The sequence below is a fragment of the Triticum aestivum genome, chromosome 1B, assembly GCF_018294505.1.
Source record: "Triticum aestivum cultivar Chinese Spring chromosome 1B, IWGSC CS RefSeq v2.1, whole genome shotgun sequence".
NCBI classification, from domain to species: domain Eukaryota; kingdom Viridiplantae; phylum Streptophyta; class Magnoliopsida; order Poales; family Poaceae; genus Triticum; species Triticum aestivum.
Window position 1 is genome coordinate 572,917,678 of NC_057795.1, and position 14,013 is coordinate 572,931,690.

General features: G+C 45.5%; 1 long non-coding RNA gene across 1 annotated transcript; it reads left to right on the forward strand.

Moving 5' to 3' along the window:
* The first annotated feature begins 11,881 nt into the window (after positions 1 to 11,881).
* On the forward strand, positions 11,882 to 12,986 carry LOC123095748 (uncharacterized). The gene is made up of 2 exons (XR_006446325.1): positions 11,882 to 12,406; positions 12,666 to 12,986. It is a non-coding gene; the product is annotated as an uncharacterized lncRNA (long non-coding RNA).
* The last annotated feature ends 1,027 nt before the right edge of the window (positions 12,987 to 14,013 follow it).

The window sequence follows — 14,013 nt, forward strand, 5'->3', positions numbered from 1 at the left end:
GTAACGGTAAGCATATTGAACAACATCAACGCCCACAACTACTTTGTGTTCTACTCGTGCAAAGAATCTACGCAATAGACCTAGCTCATGATGCCACTGTTGGGGAACGTAGCAGAAATTCAAAATTTTCCTACGTGTCACCAAGATCTATCTATGGAGAAACCAGCTACGAGGGGAAGGAGAGTGCATCTACATACCCTTGTAGATCGCTAAGCGGAAGCGTTCAAGTGAACGGGGTTGAAGGAGTCGTTCTCGTCGTGATTCAAATCACCGATGATCAAGTGCCGAACGCACGGCACCTCCGCGTTCAACACACGTACAGCCCGATGACGTCTCCCACGCCTTGATCCAGCAAGGAGAGAGGGAGAGGTTGAGGAAGACTCCATCCAACAGCAGCACAACGGCGTGGTGGTGGTGGAGGAGCGTGGCAATCCCGCAGGGCTTCGCTAAGCACCGCGGGAGAGGAGGAGGATTTGGGAGAGGGGAAGGGCTGCGCCAGAACTTCATGTCTTCCTCCCATGCGTCTCCCCACTATATATAGGGGTGGAGGGGCTGGTTTCTTGCCCTCCAAGTCCATTGGGGCGTTGGCCAAGGTGGGAGGAAAGAAATCCCATCATTTCCTTCCCCACCGATTGTTATCCCCCCTTTTTAGGGATCTTGATCTTATCCCTTCGGGATATGATCTTATTCCTTCTAAGGGGGGATCTTGGTGCACCTTGTCCAGGGGTGTGGGGCCTTTCCCCCACTACCCACGTTCATGTGGGTCCCCCCATGCAGGTGGGCCCCACTCCGGAACCTTCTATAACCTTCCCGGTACAATACCGAAAAATCCCGAACATTTTCCGGTGGCCAAAATAGGACTTCCCATATATAAATCTTTACCTCCGGACCATTCCGGAACTCCTCGTGACGTCCGGGATCTCATCCGGGACTCCGAACAACATTCGGTAACCACATACAAGCTTCCTTTATAACCCTAGCGTCATCGAACCTTAAGTGTGTAGACCCTACGGGTTCGGGAGACATGTAGACATGACCGAGACGTTCTCCGGTCAATAACCAACAGCGGGATCTGGATACCCATGATGGCTCCCACATGTTCCACGATGATCTCATCGGATAAACCACGATGTCAAGGACTTAATCAATCCCGTATTCAATTCCCTTTGTCTATCGGTATGTTACTTGCCCGAGATTCGATCGTCGGTATCCAATACCTTGTTCAATCTCGTTACCGGCAAGTCACTTTACTCGTTCCGTAACACATCATCCCGTGATCAACTCCTTGGTCACATTGCGCATATGATGATGTCCTACCGAGTGGGCCCAGAGATACCTCTCCGTTTACACGGAGTGACAAATCCCAGTCTCGATCCGCATAAAACAATAGATACTTTCGGAGATACCTGTAGTGCACCTTTATAGTCACCCAGTTACGTTGTGACGTTTGATACACCCAAAGCACTCCTACGGTATCCAGGAGTTACACGCTCTCATGGTCAAAGGAAGAGATACTTGACATTGGCAAAGCTCCAGCAAACGAACTACACGATCTTTGTGCTATGCTCAGGATTGGGTCTTGTCCATCACATCATTCTCCTAATGATGTGATCCCGTTATCAACGACATCCAATGTCCATAGCCAGGAAACCATGACTATCTGTTGATCACAACGAGCTAGTCAACTAGAGGCTCACTAGGGACATATTGTGGTCTATGTATTCACACGTGTATTACGATTTCCGGATAATACAGTTATGGCATGAATAAAAGACAATTATCATGAACAAGGAAATATAATAATAATACTTTTATTATTGCCTCTAGGGCATATTTCCAATAGATCAATATGCATGTGTATTAGTTGTGTGACTAGATATCGATAATGGTGTAAAAATTGTGAATAGTGTTTTGACAAGTGTACCCATTCCTGTCTTTGAGATCTGCTCCTTTCGGACGCCATCATGCGAATGTTCTCGCAAATGCAGAATGCACACAGATCAGTCCCCTGCGCCTGCTTCAGGGCCTTTACGAGAATGGAATTTGATCAGATAATAATTAATCAAGCATGATAATTAAAGAGATGGCAGCTAGCTAGCTAGCTAGTACTACTTAATTACTTACCTTGGGTCTTCCCCATTTAAGCTCTTCTTTCCATTCGCCTTCCGTGACGCTGATGAACCTTGCCCAAGCCCTGCCCGCCGACAAAGAAAATGAATAAAGGGGTTATTAAATAGTTCATATCATGAAATGACGAACTAAATAGGTCGAGATATATAGTTAATAATGATTGAAATTACCTGTTGACTATCCCAAACAAGATGTTATAGTCAGTTTTTTCTTTGAGTAGTGAGTCCAATATTTCAACTGTTCCGGCGTCAACTTTAATGATACACAAGACCCAGTGAAATCTGCATGCACACACATTTGCATGTCTTAATTGTCTTCCATCGTAACCCCTCTTTCCCCAACGGGCTCATCTGATGCCTCTTCTTCAGCTTCTTCCCGCATTGCCGGCTCAGCTTCTTTCCGCATTACCGGCTCAGCTTCTTTCCCCATTGTTGTATCATCGTATTCAGGGAACCCATGGGCAGGATAGATGTCGTCGTCCTCTTCTTCTTCATTGTATTCCATCATAACCCCTCTTTCTCCGTGCTTGGTCCAAACATTATAGTGGGGCATGAAACCGGACTCAAACAGGTGGACGTGAATGGTTCTTGACGTAGAGTAATTGCGATCATTCTTACAGCCAGCACATGGACAAGGCATAAAACCATCCGCCCGCTTGTTTGCCTCAGCCGCAAGCAGAAAAGTATGCACGCCCTCAACGAACTGGGGAGAGCATCGGTCATCGTACATCCATTGCCGGCTCATCTTTATTACACAACACCGAATAGACCAAATTAATACAAGTTCATACATAAAGTTCATACAACACTTAAATGCAACAAACAAATAACTCTCTAGCTAAAGCATTTAAATGCAACAACAAATGCGATCAAGATCGCAACTAAGGTAACAATTGATCCATCAGCATAATGATATCAAGCCTCACTATCGATGGCATATTTTCTAATCTTTCTAATCTTCAAGCGCATTTTCTCCATCTTGATCTTGTGATCATCGACGACATCGGCAACATGCAACTCCAATTCCATCTTGTCCCCCTCAATTCTTTTCAATTTTTCTTTCAAGTACTCGTTTTCTCTTTCAACTAAATTTAACCTCTCGACAATAGGGTCGGTTGGAATTTCCGGTTCACATACCTCCTAGATAAAAATATCTATGTCAACTTGATGGGCATAATTATTTGTCATAAACACGAAATGCAACAAATAGTTTTAAAAGAGAATATACCACATCCGAATCATAACAAGGACGAGGGCCGACGGGGACGGATATCAAAACCATGGCACTATGTATAACAAACAACGTACGGGTAAGATAATTATTATACGAGTAACTATATATCCAAATCACACAAACATCATTTTTTTTATATAAACTTTCATGAACAAGAGGCTCACCACAAGGTGGTGCCGGCGACGGGACAGTGTGGGCGATCGACAGTGGTTACGACGGAGATTTAGAAGGCACTAAGTAAACCACACCTACATATGCAAACTAAGTGTTATTTTGACCTCAAATTGCATATAAATCAAATACTACCACATATAATTCCTCCCAAATTACGAAAACCCACAATTAATCACTATATAAACCAATGCAAGAGCTAATCTAGCAATGAGAGATGAAAGTACAAAGTTGCTAACCTTGGTGATCATTTGAATGGATGAGGGCCTGCAAATCTTGACAAATTTGGGGCAAATTTTGTGATGAACTCGAGAGGAAGAAGGGAAGAACAAAAGAGAGGGAGAGGGGAAAGGGGGAAGAACAGAGTGCGGGTGGACGAAGGATTTATATAGGACGACCTTTAGTACCGGTTCGTGCCACGAACCGGTACTAAAGGTGCTGGAAGGGCCCCACTCTGACAACATCCTGCCACCACTCTCATTAGTACCGGTTCGTGGCACGAACCGGTGCTAAAGGTTTGCCACGAACCGGTACTAAAGAGCTCCTCCCGGCTAGCCGTTGGAACCGGCACTAATGGACACATTAGTGCCGGTTCTGTTACAAACCGGGACTAATGTGTCTCACATTTGACCATTTTTCTACTAGTGGATGAATTTGGTGGGGCTCAGCCTTTTGCATTTACAGAAGGAAGATGAATGTGTACATATATGCACACAGGCACACACACAAATAATTGTTGCCAAAATGGAGGCTAAGGTCTCCATATGGTCCGAAAGAACTAATGTGAGACATGATGAGAAGTAGGGCAAGAAGATGAGGCAAAATAGAAATAAAATCAGAGATCAATCTACCTTGAACATACTTGTTAACTGGGTTGTGAAGAAATGCTGGCGCACAAATTCTTGGTGCGTCCCAATCCCAGTAGGCACGTCACTGATATTGTGTGCCTCTCAACGTCCTCAACACACTTTGTAAACCCTCGCTTCCTCTCTTCTAGCTAAAAGCCAGTTAATAGACGGGAACAAGTTTGTACTGCAACACTGTCTTGCCATGGTGTAGGCTCTGCTATATATGGATGGCAGGTGGATTGTGCTGGATTTTAGTGCTTCAACAAATATTTCGTCATTTATTACTTCTTTAGTGTAAACTAACAGCGGAGCAGTATCAACTCTCTCTCTCTCTCTCTCTCTCTCTCTCTCTCTCTCTCTCTCTCTCTCTCTCTCTCTCTCTCTCTCTCTCTCTCTCTCTCTCTCTCTCTCTCTCTCTCTCTCTCTCTCTCTCTCTCTCTCTCTCTCTCTCTCTCTCTCAAAGAAGCTCCGTCGCGCCCGGCGAGCACGCGAATTGATCTGTCTTCCTGAATCAAACTGATTTCGTGAATGCTCGTCGTCCACTTCACAGCACTACAAACAGAAAAAAAATTCAGCTTCCATTAAATTAGTAAATTACACGTGAACTCTTGCAGAAAGAAACAAACAAAGCATTACGCTGTGAAATGTCAAATATCGATTGTACTACAGTCATAGTGCTGTAAAAAGTACAGTGTATAAAATCCTCGTTCCTAATTTTCTTACACCTCTTTCATTGCTTTCATACGTGATATTGCCACATTGATACCACAGCATAATATGGGTCCAGGTTTTCTTTCTTTCAAAAAATCAAGGGATAAGTATATTTTTCGTTCTCGAACTCTTCCCAATGTTGAGAAATCGTCCCTCAACTCCAAAACCACCAAAAGCCAGTCCCTGAACTATTTAAACCGGATACTTTTCGTCCTTCAACTATTTAAACCGGATACTTTTCATCCATCATAACGCTTAAGGTGGTTTTAGTGTGACTTGGACCATGTTCTGATTGAAACACGCCACGTTGACTGGTTTGACTGCCACGTCAATTAAGTGTTTGTGCATGAGTGTGCGTGTGTGTGTGAGCGCGCGCGTGTGTACAAGTGAGAACAATATAAATGGAAAGTGTACTGAATATAGATTAACAAAATCTGAATATGACTGAATATAGTCTCGACATTTCAGAGCACTTAATTTAGTTGAACATAATCTGAACCCAATTTAGCTGAAAATAGTCTGAACATAGTCACGACCAAATTTAGTTGAACATAGTCTGACAAAGTACTAAATGTGAAAGGGAAATAGTACTGAATATAGCTTATAATCAACGACAAACATGAATTCTCACATGGTCTGACATAAGAACAGGCAGCAGCAAATAAGCCATTCATAAGAACAGACAGCAGCAAATAAGCCTCGGAATCTTCATTTGCAGGCTCATTTGAGTTACCAGCAGTGATTTCCCATCATTCAAAAACTTCCCGTCAAAAACAAACTTGTGGCGATAGACGAATGACATGGCCTCTTTTCCCCCATTGTACTGCACTGATTCCCCATCATCCAAAAACTGCCGGTCAAAATGAAATCCAAAAACAAGCAGAATGCGAGGCATGTCCTTACTCACAAATGGAAGATTGCAACGGTTGCAACCAAAAATATTTCTGCCGTGCCGAGCCAGCTGCCACAGCGCAGCCGTGCTCAACCAGCAACCACAGGCCTCAATCACCGCCGCCCGGAATCGTCGTCGTCGCCGCCGCTGCCGCCCAGGACTGGTCGTGCTCAAGGTCGCCGCCGCCATGCCCTGGCAGACACCAACATAGCAGTCGTGCTCAGCCAGCAATCACTGGCAGGCCACACCGCCACCGCCGCCGTAGTCACGCCTCACTGTTTGCCTCCGCCGCCCATGAGGGAATCGCCGCCGCCACCGCTCTGTTTAGGATTCGTGAACGGGAAAGGGGATCAAGAGAATGCAAGAGCCAACGGGTGACTGTTTTAGTCAAAACCAGGCCACCTCACTGTAAAACCACCTTAAACCTTATCAAGGACGGAAAGTATCCGGTTTAAACAATAGAGGGACTAACTTTTGGTGGTTTTGAAGTTGAGGGACGATTTCTTAACTTTCGAAAGAGTTCTAGGATGAAAAATATACTTATCCCAAAAATCAATAGGTCCTCCAGTCACAAGCGTATGTACGGGGCGAAGAACGCGCCGTGTACATCATTATGCACACAACAGTCACGCGTCACCATGGCACATGGTCGCTCATCTCGTCTCTGCCTAGTCTTGCAGCCACCTTCGTGCGCCTAGCAACAAAGGCTTCTCCCTTCTGGCCGCTCAGAATCTACTACCTCCACTACCTCCAGTTCCACGCATGATGTTGGGAACCCAATCTGTGCCTTATCAACCTTGCTAACCAAATTACTGATTTCTACTAAGATTCCCAGTGCATCTCATTCCCTCAAAAGATCTTGCTGCGTGGAACGTCACATACCACTTGGCGCACATGCATGATATGTGCCAAGTTCTCCCATTGAGACACGAGTGTTGGTTTCGTTACATGTACAAGCCTATGCTATTTATAGCCGCACCAGCTACATGTATCATGAATACAGAAACTTTGAGCCCGTCTCTAATATTAATAGTTTGGCATTCTATAAAATTAATGTAATATTCTCCTGTTAAAGTACTCTATGTATTTGAAAGAAATTCATGTGAATATTGCAATTTGTGGCATGACAGAAAATAAAAACAATTGCTGCAAAAGAAGACGTGATATATTAGCAGAATTTCAGTCTGAAGCTGCACTTTACTCACTCGACTTGCACATATCAATTTTTCGGTTGATTTAGATGTAGAGACCAGTTACGTTAGCTCAAAAGAGCTTACAATGCCACAACAAAAGCAGGAGATAATAGACAAAACAGTAACCTATGTATTGCTATTAGACGTCTACACCTAAGACAGTAACTTTGCGCCACCACGGACCAGATCCGCAGAGAACTCAACCCTCCTCACAACTCCATGACCAAAAACCCAAACAACCTAGACAAAAATACAAGTGTGAAAAATGACAACTTGTAAAAAATAAAAATGCATACTACGTCAACCACGTGATCTTGCAATGGCAGACAGCGTAGAGAGCACAATACATTTGACTACAGCACAAGCGCCCAGAATCCAAAAGCATAAAAGTCCATATGCAGAGACGACCATGAGTGCATTAGAACAAGGTGAGGAAACAATGGCCCCACCCCGTCGCAGCAAAGACCTTAGGGAAATATAGCCCATTACTTCAAAACGATAGGTCCACCAATCAGAAGCGCACGTACTCGCCTACCGCTTCAAACCACGACCACCTCATTAGAGCATCTACAACCGGACTTGGCAAATCCGCCCCCTATACGACCGCGGACGGTTCACAGAAAGTGATGGGCGGCCTCGCATTTCGACTACCGTATATCCACACATCTCAAATACGGATCCTTAAATTAATGCAATCCATGCACGCCGATCATATGATACAAACATCTGAATTTATCAGTTCGGAACAAATTGACAAAGCAAACCAAATCATAGTTTAACAATCCGGACATGCCAAAATGAAATCTATGTCCGAGCGTAATGGATCACTTGCTGGCTGGCCAAACCAGTCACTGAATGCCATCCATGCCACATGTCCCTCCGCCATCCTTGCGTCCTGCCCCTTCTACTCTGCCCGAATACTTGCCACCTGGTCCTCATCCTTGCGTCCTGCCCCTCCTGCTCGGCCCGAATCATTGTCACCTGCCACGCCCCTGCATCTTTGCCGCGTGCTTCGCTGCTGCCATTGCCGCTCTTGCCGCCTCGTAGTCCCTACTATCATTGATCTCTTTTTCTTTCCCACAAGCCACTTATTTGCATGCTCATCCAAGAGGTTTCCTCCGTCAACATATGTGCTCATTGTATTTGGATCCTCTTGATGCTCCATTTTGTGCCAATTCCACCCTTTATACAAAAAAAAAATCAAATTCTCTCTTACTCTTTCTCATTATTTATTGTCTTTCATCCCAAATAAAAACAAAGAACCTTCCTTGCGTCGGGAGATCACGTGAACTGATATTCTCTTCCTAAATCAAACTGGCCTGGTGAATGCTCACTATCCACGTCGGAGAACCACAAAAAGAAAGATTTTGATCTTCCAATAAATTAGTAAATTACAAGTGAACTATTGCACAAACAAACAAAGCCTTAGGCTGTGAAATGTCAAATTCATTTCTATTATCATCATAATATATATATATATATATATATATATATATATATATATATATATATATATATATATATACCTACTAATAAAGGGATAAATGCTTCTTACCACCGTAATTTCGTCCGGTGTCCTTGCGCTGCCATATTTTTCCTCCGTCCGGTATGATGGTTGCAGGCTTCGTAAGTTATAATGGGCCAGAACTTTTGTTATGGGCCGCTATAAAAATTCGACCTCATGACCCCCTCCCCTCGAGGACGGCTGCAAAAAGAGAGTTTGCTTATGCCTATGTTAAAATTTAATATTCTTATTAATAGTCGCACCTCGCCATTATACATCAAATCATAGCAGTTTATATACATTCGGAGTTGTGATAATCAACATGCCAAGAAAAGAGGGTGAGATATGTGTGAGGGTCATGAATAATCAAACATGAGGGAGGCGCAAGAAATCCAAAAAAGCAGCATGGGATGCCAAGAGGAGAAAGAGCCGACGGGGACGGTCGTTGCAAGAAATCCAAAAACAGCATGGGATGCCCAGATGAGAAAGAGCCGACGGGGACGGACGGTGTTGGAATATGAGCATGGCCGCCGGACCGGTGTGGGGTTGAACTACACGAGTATGAGACGGCCGTCCGTACTTGAGCTCCTCATGGGTCATCACAGGATTTGGCACACGTGAGTGGAGACCAGGGGAGTGGCATCTCAGTTGCGAGGGGGTGTGTCTTTCGCCATGGGTCAATGGAAGGCAATTGCGACTGCATGGCCCTCAACATGACTGCAACTGGGCCGGTAGGGGGGGTGGGCGTTGCCAGTTGCATGTCCGGCACTAGACTTGATACATTAAGAGTTGTCACTCGACTACAACTGCTTGCCCCCCTACGAGACTGCAATTGGGGGCGAGAGGAGGTTTGTCAACCAGTTACATGCTCACAATGTTTTTTAAATGTTCATGATTTTTTTGTCTATGTTTGTTTAATTCCTAAACTTTTTCTTAAAATTGACACCAATTTTTAAACGGGATATTTTTTCCAAATTCATGAAGATTTTTTTCAATTTCGCGAGCATTTATTCAAATTCACGAACCTTAATTAGTAGTGTTTAAGGGCTATAGTATAGTCATAAAATCCTTTTATTTACAACCTTGTGTAGTGCATTGCATTTTTCCCATTTGTCTGTTTGGGAGTTTGGATGAATGAGGTTTCTATTTCATATAATCAATTGTGTTTGTCTTGTCTTGTGCCTGTTCTGCTGTTGCAACTTGTTTCTGTTACTTGATGTCGGTAGCCGTCCAATGCCCACTTCAGATTTGAATGGATAGAAGCTTACAAATTCCAATTCAAATGTCCAGATGTCCACTTCAGTGTAAAAGTATGGGGACGGGTCCTACAGTCCTACTGCGACCCTCTGGGATGGACTGACTTTGACAGAGACGTGCACATCGTCCTGCCTGCCTGCTGCCTGTGCTGGGTTGCCTGCAACTGCACAATCTGGTTCCAATCCTTGGACAACAAAACAACAACAAAGAAAGTAGGTCACACTGTTTATATGTGTCACTTACATGTGCATTGATCGGATCACATCTAGATGTGCCCTAAACATACTCTTAAATAATTTATGTAGATCCTGATTTGCATGGATTGAAAAGCTGTGTTGGGTCTAACCCTAGACTAACTCTCTCTCTCTCTCTCTCGCAGCTGGACAGAGGTAGAAGAAAGAGTAGAACACAATGGAATTTTCGGCGACGAACGCCCCAGGCCGCATGTACAGCCTTTTCCTTCTTTCAACACCAACTGTGTGGTTACATACTAACAACCAACGAGCTCCAACAAAAAAATAACAAGCAACGAGCTCTTTTTTTTTTTGAGAAATTGTTCATTCAAATCACGAATCAGTACAGAGTAGGTGACCCTTACAAGCACACTGAAACGCAAAAACAAAGGACCATGAACACCTAGAGTACCCTAAGACAACCATAACACAAGAAGATCTCCGGAGCCATGTGTCATCATGCCTGAATCTTGAGAGAAGACCCCTGCAGCAGAAGGATCTGCAACCAGTCGCAAATATGTCATCATCTTCGACCACAGTACAATTACCGCCACGCTGCTTCCTCCTTTCTTGACACCAGCGCTGAGAGGGCATGGACATCAATCCAACACACCTGCAACAGCCGTCGCCATCTTTGGCTTTGAGTACCGCGAAAAGTGTCCCTTCCGGAAGGAAGAGATCTCGAGTCATCCGACCGGTCCGGCACCGCGGCCGGGCCATCCGCCCGGGCAAAGCAGGATCTCCCACCAGCATCAGCGCAGAGGAAGGAGAAGAACAGCAGCAGCAAATCGTACCAACAAGGAAGAAGAAAAGTCTTCGTCTCCCTACCTCCATCGCCCATCTGAGGATCCAAATGGCCAGTGCCGATGGACCTCCAACCACCATAGCCCGCGACCTCGACGAGATCCGGGGATCCCCAACACCGCTGGCTCCTACACGAAGGCAAAAGCCTCGCCTGACCGCGAACGGAGCCCGGAGAAACTTATTCCGACGCTACACCACCGCAACAGCCTCGGCAGCGTCTCCCTCAACCCTAACCCTACCACACACCCACCTAGTGAACAGACCCGAGGTTCCCCTTCCCTCCAGCCGCCGGAGCGGCCGACGGAGAGAGAGGGAACCGGCGGCGTCACCGGCGGCGCGCAAGGGACCCCTAGTCGTCTCCCTGATCGCCTCGAGCGATCCAACTTTTCCGGGCGTGCGGTTAGGAAACGATAGATCTAGACAGAGGGAATAGCAACGAGCTCTTTATGGAGTTTATACCCAGCTGGTGCTCGTACACGTCTCAACCCACCCCGCCCTGCTGCATGCGCACGATCTGCATGCCCGGCCTCAGGCACCCACGACGCGCACACCGCGGTTCGCACGCAACCGATTGCCAACAGCCTCGCTCACGCGGTGGTACGTACCACCACGCCACATGTGCACATATGCACGCTACACATGCGCACACGCACACTCGTCACGGCGCCCGGCACGACCAGTTCGCGCGTGCACACTGATCAGCACGGCGCCCTGTCTTATTCCTAACAAACAGTAATCTCTACTATTAAAAAGGAATCTGCAGTCGTCGTGATGGTTCAACCACAGCGATCCTCCCTAGGCACGGTCGAGAAAAAAAACTCTTGCACGACCGCACCAGCCCAAGACGATCGCACCTAACACTAACACTGAAAAAAAGGGAAACAACCGCGACCCACACCATGCACACAACCTCCCACGTCTCACGCCCCTCTCGCTCCCCTCTCTATTTGGATCTCACAGAAAAACTTCCGCCCGCAGCCGCGCCCCCCGCCCCCACACAGATCTGCCACGATGGCCTACCCTTCTCCAACGCCGTTCGACGGTCATCTCGGTCGCCGTCGTGCAGCCCCTGTAGGCCGCCCTGATCGGGACCGACACCTCACCTGGACGGGGTGGTACGACCACGGCCCAATGCGACGGCTGGAGGGGGGGTTCGTGGTGATCCAAGCCATGATGTCGGAGGTCCAGGAGGAGGAGAGTGACGCCAGCTCAGCAGTGGCGGCGGCGATGGAGACAGGAAGGAGGAGAGGTACGCGAGCTACGGCGACGGAGGCCATGGCGGAGGTTGGGGACGAGAGATAAGCGCTCCACACCATGTGCAGGGTGCTCGCCGGAATGCCCAATACGTGGAAGTGGCCGACGCCGTCCTGCCGCCGCTCTCCATGCCGGTGCTCACGCCGTCCCTGCTGCACGTTCCTCTCCAGCAGCAAGTCTCTCTCTTTCTTTCTCTCTCTCTCTCTCTCTCACACACACACACACACACACACACACACACACACACACACACACACACACACACACACACACACACACACACACACACACAAACAAACATTCTTGTTGTATGAATGAAGTGACTTACTGTTGTTGTATGGATAAAGTGAGCTGCTGGCTGTTTGCAAATTCTTGTAAGAGCAGAAGAAAGATACAATTGACCTTGTGCACTGACTGTTGTATGGATGTCAATAGCAGCAACACATCAAAGGAGCTCCGGGTCAAGACGGTGGCGGCCGACATGCATAGTCTGCTCTTTGAGGAGGTCATCCGCCTTCCTGTACAATCTTGGCTTCGTGAGAAACTGGACTGATTTGATTTAATTCAGTAGTTGTGGTAGTGTTGAATTCTGCGATGCATCATTTGTTTGGCAAGGCTTTACTCCATTGGAGTCACTGAGATTGAAGTAGGAGAGGAAGAAAAAGGATGTCATTGCATATTTGGGTCAGTGTTAATTGCTTCTATATGACTCAAAAAGAAAATAGAGACTACAAGTTAAACTGTGAAGATTATTTGTGCCATTCCCTGTAAAGTGTCACATTTGGTTCAGGAGAGGTTTGTACCCCTGAGGTTATATTGATTTTGTTTGTGTAATCTTCAGGTCATCATTTTGTAAATAATGACAAGTCCTTAAGAGAATGGCCTAATTTAATATGCTGCTAAAAAATGATGAGCAGATAGCTTGCTTGACGTTTTGCTACTGCTTGTGTGCCACTTCACGAACATATCGCTTGTGGACATTAGATGGATTAATTTAGGGTAAAAAAGGAACTTACTTTGTTCTGGAAAATAGTTGGAGCATTGTGTGGATTATTTTCATCTAATCCAGTTTTGGTTCTACCTGCATGGCAGCATAGCCCGTGCAAATGCAAATTGATGAAAACTTCATGTAAATCATATTCTGAACTATTTAATGTGAAATGATTAATGAGAGTTAGGGACATGATATGTTCTACATATTTTTAACCTTTTGAAATCTAACTCAAACACACCATAATTAATTACTGATATAGTGGTTCCATTGTTTGGCTAAGTATCGGTCTCCTCTGTCTAAGATGTGATTGATTTTGGCCTTGACATTTGTTTAGATATAGAAATTAGTCTGTCGAACAAAATGTATTGTTTTGAGAATAATTTAGTAAGCTATTGTGGCAGTGTAATACACATAGTTCATTCCATATGTTAAGTTTTTGTAAGTCACAAGTTGCCTTTAGATTAGAGGGAGAGGGACGAGGGGGGAGGCCTTGCTAAGACAAGGGATGGAGGTCAAAAGGGAATTGTGATAAGTATTCACCATTGATAGGGGTGAAGAGCTTGTATTTGGTGGAGATTGTGGGTGTATCAAGAACAAGATCAATTTCCTGGTAATAAAAAAAAGATGATACCGCTTGATGTGCTTGAGGAATCTAACTATATATTTAGACATGATTAATGTCGAACCAACAAAATATACATGTCCCGTAGCAACGCACGGGCAATTAACTAGTTCTATGTAGATGGTGGAGTCGACGAGTCAATGAATCACATGTGATCAACAGATAGC